Below are 8,956 nucleotides of genomic sequence, written 5' to 3' on the forward strand. Positions count from 1 at the left end.
GTGAGTCATGGCTAAGGTCACCCTCATCGATTCTTGGGTGCCTCCTTTATCCCAGGTCTCTATCTTGTCCTAGAGGTGCCCCCTACCCTCCCACCTACCAGTTGCAGATTTCCATTCCTTCTCATGTTTATCTGGCCATCTCTCCTGTCCCTCCCCACACCTGATCTTGAACCCCCACTCCCATTCCCCTTCTGATCCCTGCTCCCATCCAGTTCCCCTCCCTCCATCGGCCTCTTATGACCATTTCATTCCCTCTCCTAAGAGAGATTCAAGCATCCTCCCTTGTGCCTTCCTTCTTGTTTAGCTTCTTTGGAGAATCATGTATTGAATGCAAAGTGGAACCACAACCTTAGCCATAATTTCACTTTCTATGTTTTCAGCTGCCTGTGGTCAACCTCAGTCTGAAAATTGCAAATGGAAATTTTTGCAGATCAACAACTCTGAAGTCCTAAACGTGTGTACCATTCTATACAGTATGAGAAACCCTGTAGCTCTGTCATTCCATCCTGCTTGGGATATGACTCACCTCTTTATTCAGCATATCCATGTTATATATGCTACCTGCCTATTAGTTACCAGACAGCCATCCTGGCTATCAAATGCCCTATTGGGGTATTGCAGGGCTATGTCCAAGCAACCTTGACCTTAATCAACAGTGACCCCAAAGCACAACAGTAGCGATTCGGGCAAGCTGGGTAAACCAAGGACAAGCTGGAAGTGCTCCCACCATCAGAGTCTCACAGCAAGGATACGTACTGTACAGCAAGGATACGTACTGTACAACAAGGATACGTACTGTACAGCAAGATCTTCTGGAGGAGAAATAAAAATTACATTTGCACTCCTTTTAGCCCAGCATAGTGTATGGCTATTCTATTATTAGGTACTATTTTAATCTCCGACGGTGTGCAATTTATAAACTTCCACAGGTAAGTATGTATAGAGAGAAATCGTGCTTTATACAGAGTTAGCACTGAGGAGGCTTCGGATAGTCACTGACTTCACCTTGGGCCATGTTCCCTAGCAATAAGAGGGATGGCTGTAATCGGATTGCATACTGTGCTGTCCAAGGAAAGCAGATGAAAGCTACAGAGGAAGCAAGTAGAAATCCTGTAGGGTTCAAAGTTCTGTGAGGCTAAATGAAACAAAAGTATATTTCTTTAACGTTAGAGACAAAGGAATACAAAATTCACTTTGGTGGCTTTGCTTATGGATTCTAATCCAACTTGAAATACAAATACAAACCTTGTGACCCAGATGTGAGGATAGAGCGTTAGTCACTTCCTTCCTTAAATATCATGTGTGTGTGTGTGTGTGTGTGTGTGTGTGTGTGTGTGTGTGTTATGGATAGAGACAGTGGGTAAGCCAGTTCCCCAGGAGGTACAGAAGACAGGGACTCGGAGGCAACTTACCAATGTTATATCTGGTCTTCATAAAGCCCAGCAACTCTCTTTGCCCCATCTACTGAGAGAATGAAGACCATTCTCAGCAATGAGACCGTCGGCATTCCAGAAAATGTCTGCGCACTCTGAAGGGGTGTACAGTCATGGTGAAGGGCCCCAGGGGAACTCTGTGGAGGGACTTCAATCACATCAGTGTACAGCTGAGTCTTCGTGGAAAGAAAAAGGCTCCGTGTTGACAAGTGGTGGGGTAACAGGAAGGAACTGGCCACTGTCAGAACCATCTGCAGTCACGTTCAGAACATGATGAAGGGTGTGACACTGGGCTTCTGTTACAAGATGAGGTCTGTGGATGCTCCCTTCCCTATCAACGTCGTTATTTAAAAGAATGGGTCTTTGGTTGAAATCTGAAATTCCTTGGGTGAAAAATACATCCGGAGGGTTCGGACGAGGACAGGTGTTGCTTGTTCTGTCTCTCAAGCCCAGAAGGAGGAACTAATCCTTGCAGGAAATGATATTGAACTTGTTTCAAATTCAGCGGCTCTGATTCAGCAAGCCACGACAGTTAAAAACAAGGATATCAGGAAGTTTTTGGATGGCATCTATGTTTTTGAGAAGGGAACCATGCAGCAGCCTGACGAATGAGACCTCAGTTTCCTGGCTCCAGAAACAAGATCCTGGTCACAAGTACAATTTGGGCTCTGTGGGAACAATAAAGACTTATATATTGAAAAAAAAAAAAAAGCCCAGCAAATGGAGACAAAAATCCTTGCATGAGGGAATAACCACTCAGATGTGGTAGGATGGCAGAACAGCTTCCTCTGTGCAGGTGACCAGCATAGAATTCCAGAGAATCAAGTTCTATCAGCAGTGTTCTGTATTTAAACACTTGTGTGCACTGAGCCAAGTGTGATGTGGACTCCATTGTTCTTGGGACTTAGGAGGAAGAGGCAGGCAGATCTCTGAGTTCAAGGCCAGTCTAGTTTACAGAATGAGTTCCAGGACATCCAGGGCTTCACAGAGAAACCCGGTCTTGGAAAAAAAATTGTATGCACTGGTTCAACTGTTTCAGTAAAGATGAACTTATAACATTTAAAGGGTTAATCTTTGGGGTTGGGGATTTAGCTCAGTGGTAGAGCACTTGCCTAGCAAGCGCAAGGCCCTGGGTTCAGTCCTCAGCTCCGAAAAAAAGAAAAAAAAAAGGGTTAATCTTTGATCCTAAAACAAAATTCATAATTAGCTATATTAAATTCATGGGTGAAGTTCTTAAGCACTTAAAAAGAATTCATTCCACTTTCCTCATTCACGTTCATAGAAATTGCCGTTGTCTCACATAATAGGTAAGTTATCTGCTTGCTTATTTTCTGCCCTCTCCTTGTTATTCTGTGAACTTCACTGAGGCCAAGATGGTGCTGGTCCTGGTAGATTGCCAATACCTGGACCAGGGCTGAAAACTGATACTGTTAGCAAATAAACTAGTAAATACGATTTGTAGGTCAAACTTAAAAATATAAGGAGGAGCAGAGGCTTTGAATGTGGAATTTTAAAGACATTTCTCTAATTATATGTTTGCGGTGTGTCTCTATGTAGGTATGTGCAGGATTTGTGCAATTGGCTGAGGATGCCAGAAGAGGGCGTCAAGTCCCCTGGAGCTGGAATTACGCATAGTTATGACCCACGCAGTGTGAGTGCTGAGAAAGTTACCATTGGTCCACTGTGAGGTTAGCATACACTCTTAACTGTTGAGCCAACTCTCCACCTCTTGGGTGTGGAATTTTAATATTATAAGTTCCACTTGTTAAAAACATAAACGTCACCCCTGTGGCAATGGGCAAAGAGACACCTTGGTGGTGGTGTTGTTCTTAGGGGCAGAGAAGACGGCAGGCCTTTGGTTATTCTATCTTGATGCCTGGCTTGGTGGCCAAAGCTGTCATATACTTAGAGCTCACAAAAATCAAATCAAAGCAAATCAAATCCAGGCAGCACAGCAGAAGAAGAGGAGCACTAAGACCTCTGCAGACCACCATGCCACCCATGGACCTGCCTTCCAGTCCGTGGCACAGGCAGGCCATTGATACCCCTTGCTGCCATGCCATGTAGAGTTGGAGGATGGCACTAGGGGCTCGCCAGCTGTGTGGTCAGCCTGCAGTGGAAGACACCACAATGTGCAGTATGTGGTGATCAGATGGGAGAGAAAGAGAAGTGGAGCAGGTCGAGCATTGTGAAGAGAATGGAACTGGAGACTGAAGGATGGAGAGGGGCTGCCCATTGTGGCTGGTCAGGCCCGCCACCTGGTGCCATGTTAAGGTCCCAGCTCCAACTTGTCACTGAAAGCCATGTCTGAGTCTGTGTCTACACAGTGGCAAGGGTGGGTGTTGATGTCCACAGCTCATATTACCACTAGAGAACATAGGGGTGTCCCTGGTCGGGAGAGCGTCCAGGACCACACAGATGTCTAGGGTCTGTGCATAACTGGAGAGGCTGCCTGTCGCTGAATGCAGCACTCTGGAGAGCTGGCTCCATAGATGAGTAGGCCCTGTGCTTTGCCCCGGTAGCCCAGTGGAGCTCACCCTGGAGGCATGGGTGTGGCTAAGTCAACCCATAGCTGTATTGGGTGGTCTAGCCAGAGCAGTGATGGAGAGCTTGCCCTGGTGGTGCTGATAAGAGAGGGCCAGCATGCTGACCAGCTCAGCTACCGCCCAGGGCTCTGAATGGACCCAGCCCCAAATCTGTATCATCTACAAATGGTTGGGACACATCAAAGGGCCAGTCCTGTTGTTCCGAAGTTGCAGGATCTCCGTGACACAGGACAACAACAGGATAACCAGGAGTCTCAGTGAGGATCCAATATTGATGGTGTCGCAGAAACCAAAGATCTCAAACCAGACCAATGACTCATTGCAATGAATATTTACAAGTGAAAATGTGAGGAAGGACTGAAGGAGCTGAAGGGCTTTGCAACCGCATAGGAAAAACAACAATAGAGCCCCCCAACCAGAGCCCCCCAGAGCTCCCAGAGACTAAACCACCAACCAAAGGTTCCATAGAGGGACCTGTGATTCCAGCTGCATATGTAGCAGAGGATGGCCTTATCTATCCTCAATGAGAGGGGAAAGAGGCCCTTGGTCCTGTGAAGGCTTGATGCCCCGGTGTAGGAAAATGCTAGGGCAGGGAGGCAGGAGTGGGTGGGGAGGGGAGCACCCTCTTAGACGAAGGGAAGAGGAGAGGTGGGATAGGGGAATTGGGAAAGAAAAACTTGGAAGGAGAATAACATTTGAAATGTAAATAAAAAAATAACCAATAAAACAATGTTTAAAAATAGAAAGTAATTGGGCAGACAAATGTACTGTGGGACACGCTGTGACCACTACAGGTTCCACAATGAGATGGCTTTATGCTTTTTGAAAATTGTTGTCTGTTTGAGTGGTGCGTTTTATTTCAGAGGAGGTTGCCAGAGTAAAGGGCAGATATGAGGGGACAGGGAGATGGGCAGGACTGGGGTGCGTGATGTGAAACTCACAAGGAATCAGTTAAAAGTTAAAAAAGAAAAATACCCTGAAAACATAAATTTCTCAGAACACAGAGGCAGACCCCAAAGAATCAAAATTCACTTGTAACATCTCACAGTTTCCCTGAGTTTCCCAACCTAGGAGTTTGGGACACAGACAGACACAGTACAGACACACACTCAATTTTGCCAGCTCTCAATGACAGCTGTTATCCTCAAAAGTGACTTCGTGGTGTCAAAGAGAAAATTGAAGCGAAGTAAGAGCCCAGGAATCTCTCTGCCTTTGTGGAACCCATGGAGCTGTGTTATCAGGCCCAGATGGGAGGGGATTGCTTTCTCTTTTGCTTCCTGACAGAGGATAGCATTAACCTGACATACTCTGCTTTGTGGTGCTTTTAAAGTCCAAGCCCAAAGGAAGTTACTGAGTGTAGCTACACTGTCTCCTACACTCCTCACTTCTCTCCAGTCTCATTCAGCATCTCAGCATAGAGGTCAGAAAACCCATCACCTACAAAACCAATGGCACTCAGTGACCCCCCCACCCCCACAGGGGTGTTTGTAACTGTCTGCCCTTCTTTCCTTCCCTCACTGGCTCCAGTGAGGTAAGTCCGAAGCTGCACGGGTATATCCACAGCCCAGCCTCATGGTCCCCTCTTCCCAGACAGCTTAAGTCTAAGGTGACAGAAACTAAGTAGCTCACTATCATATATCATTCATTATCATAATAATACTGGTTATGGCCAAGTCTGAGCTCTGTGGCTTACAACAGTAATCAATGCTTACCATGTTAAGTCCTTGGGACTTGATTCTGACCAGTCCCCCTCACATGTCTGCAGCTTGGGCGGGACCACTGGGCTGACAGCTCTGTTCCACGTGGTCTCTTATCCTCCAGGAGCTGCCTTGCTTTTGTGGAGAAAGCACAGATCTAAGAGGGCAAAAGGGAAAGGCAAAACTCTTGAAGAGGCCTCAGAGCCAGCACGCTGACACCTCTACTGTATTCTGTAGGGCAGAGAAAGCAACAAAGCTCAGATTTAAAAGCTAAGCAAGAAGCCCCCATCCCTGGATGGAGGAACCATTTCCACAAGGCATCTACTGGTAGCACAATTCCTTCTTCAAGAGCAGACAGAGAGAAGAAACCCCACACTCACCCTGTGCTTTTGTCAAGTTGGCTTTTTTTTTGTCAAACCTTGACAACTCTGGAGAGAAGACATATTAATTAAGAACAGACCCCCAGAATATTGCTATATACAAGTCTGCGGGGCATTTTTCTTTTTATAAATGATTGATGTGGGAGGGCACGGCCCATTGTCAACTGTGCTACCCCTGCTTAGATTGCCTTCTAAGGATCTGGCTGTGAGGCATTTTATTAATTAGTGATTTATGGCGGACAGACCAGCCCATTGTGTGTGGTGCTGCCCCAGCACTGGTGGTCCTGGGTTCTATAGGAATGTAAGCTGAGCAAGTCAGTAAGCAGCACCCCTCCATGGCTTCTGTGTCAGATTCCTGCCTTCGGATTCCTGCCCTGCTTGAATTCCTGCCCTGACTTCCCTCAATGATAAAACAATGATATGGAAGCAAAAGCCAAATAAACAATACCCCACCCCACCCCCACCCCCACCCCCACTTCCACCTCACCCCCACCCCATCCCCAACCCCAAAAGAAACTAACAAAGCAGGCTGAGGAAGCCATGAGGAGCAAACCAGAAAGCAGTGCTCTTCAGTGGCCTCTGCTTCAGTTCCTGCTCCAGGTTCCTGCCCTGACTTCCCTCAGTGATGGAGCGTGAGCTGAGAGTTGTGAGCTGAAATAAACCCTTTCCTTCTCGGACTGCTTTGGCTGTGGCGTTTTATCACGGCAATAGAAACCCTAGCCAGACACACTGAAGGGCTTGAACGGTGTTCCGAGACCACACTATAGTGTAGACGAAAGAATTAATCTCCTGAGCACAGGCAGGCAGAACCTAGGAAGTCAGGACTGTTTGATGAGGCTCTGAGGTGTTCGTTTTCCTGAAAACCAGATGACAGAGCCTGGGGACTGGGCTGCTCTACCCCAGGCTTAGAGGCCTGGAAACACGGCTGGTATGACAAGGACCTGCTGCACTTCTGTAACTCAGGCCTCTGTTGCAGAAATACTGTGAAAAAAAAATAATACACAGCATCCTTATCCTGAAACACAACATAGGAGTGTCGTTGCTGTCATGTCACTCCTATGTAATGTGTTCTGACCTTTTATTAGTGAATTAAATATGCTGTGTCTATCATATGACATCTTGTGATCAGAAGGCACTGTAGGCAGTTCCTTCTGTTCCCAGGAACTCCTTTCTGGTTAATGCCAGTTGGAGTGAGTCTCCTCCTCTCCTCTCCCCTCCCCCTCCCCTTCCCTCCCCCTCCCCCTCCCTCTCCCTCTCTCCCTCCCCTCCTTCCCCTCCCCCTATCCCCCCCCTTCCCCTCCCCCTCCCCCTCTCCCTCCCCCCTCCCTCTCCCCCTCCCTCTCTTTCCTCAGCTCTGAGCCTGTCTATCCTGCCCTGTTCTGTCTCATGTTCATCCTGTTGCCTCTCTTCTTTGTTTGAGTAAGCAACAAATTCTGAAAGCAATGTTTTAAGGGTAAAATTCTACAAACAACCAAACAAAACCTCAGCTGCGCACTGAAAGCTGAGAGTGCTTGCAAAACAAACTGCTGAGTCCAAACACTGTGTTACACTTTCAGGCAGGAGCCAGGCGTTATCTGCCCATGTAGAATATTTGTGCACCCTTTCATGTAGCAATTCCAGTTTGGCAAATTTATTTTGTAGATATATTTGCACAAAAGTGCCATTGCGTGTGTCCAAGTGCAAGTGCGTGTGTGTGTGTGTGTGTGTATGTGTGTGTGTGTGTGTGTGTGTACAGACACATTCACATATCAATTTACAAGTGTTGATAGCAGCATTAAAACATCAGGAAGCTAGTAGCACAAATGCCCATCATTTGGGACCACTTAAATAAAACAAGGCACACTTACATATTAGATTACCAAAAACCATTGAAAAGCATAAGGTAGATTGATACATATGACGTTTAGGACATAGCTGTGTTCCTTTAGAGCTTTAAAATCAGGAGGAGTATGCTGGGGCTTAGAGAGAGATAAGCTTACATATAACACCCTAGTGTGCCGATTATTTTAAATTAAGGGCATTTGGACTAGCAGCTACTAGATGAGGCTTCTCTCAAAGTTTTCCTACAGTGCTTCACCAAAGAGAAGACAGTCACTCTCAAGTTCATTCATCCATGAAGGTTAAACATGCCACAGAGCAAGGGACTGGGAATTTAACATCACATCCAGATGCCACAAAACCTCTGCCTAGGCCACTGCTCCTTGGACCTAATCACCTCTCAAACCATTTGTGGATCTCCTGTAGTTGCCGACAGCCTTCACTTCCCTGGTTAGGAGAATATTTAAGCTGCAACCACCTAGACCTCCTTTGACTTTAGTACTTTGTGTGGTTCCTGGGCACAGGCTCATGTTGACTTAATTTATAGGACTGGAGAAATGGCTCAGGGGATAAAGGTGGTTGCCACCAAGCCTGACAAACTGGGTTGGGTTGCTAGGACCCACATGGTTGAAAGAACTGACTGGTTCTCATTATTTGTCTTCTGACCGCCACGTGTGTGCTATGGCGCGTGCGCACACACACACACACACACACACACACACACACACACAGGAGTGTACTATGTATAAATGTAATTTTTAATTTTAAAAATCAAATACCTTTCTTCTTACACCTATTGCTAGATTATTTCAATAAACTCAAATCGCTGAGCCCTCAGCTAGAGCTTGAATTTTTCTATAATATATACACCAAATATTTTCCCCCAAAACCCGTTAAGAACTATTTCATCTGTCAAAATTGCCAAAACTGTCAAAATTCTCACCAGGAAAAAAATGATGAATTAGTGATAGGTTTAAAAAAGTTGATTGAATCTTTCTATATTATATGCTATACTCTACAAATACACATAATTATTATTTTCTACTATAAAATAATCATTTTACAAAGGTATTACCTCTAGA

General features: G+C 45.9%; 1 pseudogene; it reads left to right on the forward strand.

Moving 5' to 3' along the window:
- The first annotated feature begins 1,472 nt into the window (after positions 1-1,472).
- Positions 1,473-2,053, forward strand: LOC116895381 (annotated as a pseudogene).
- The last annotated feature ends 6,903 nt before the right edge of the window (positions 2,054-8,956 follow it).

Source organism: Rattus rattus, chromosome 3 (assembly GCF_011064425.1).
Source record: "Rattus rattus isolate New Zealand chromosome 3, Rrattus_CSIRO_v1, whole genome shotgun sequence".
Taxonomy (NCBI): domain Eukaryota; kingdom Metazoa; phylum Chordata; class Mammalia; order Rodentia; family Muridae; genus Rattus; species Rattus rattus.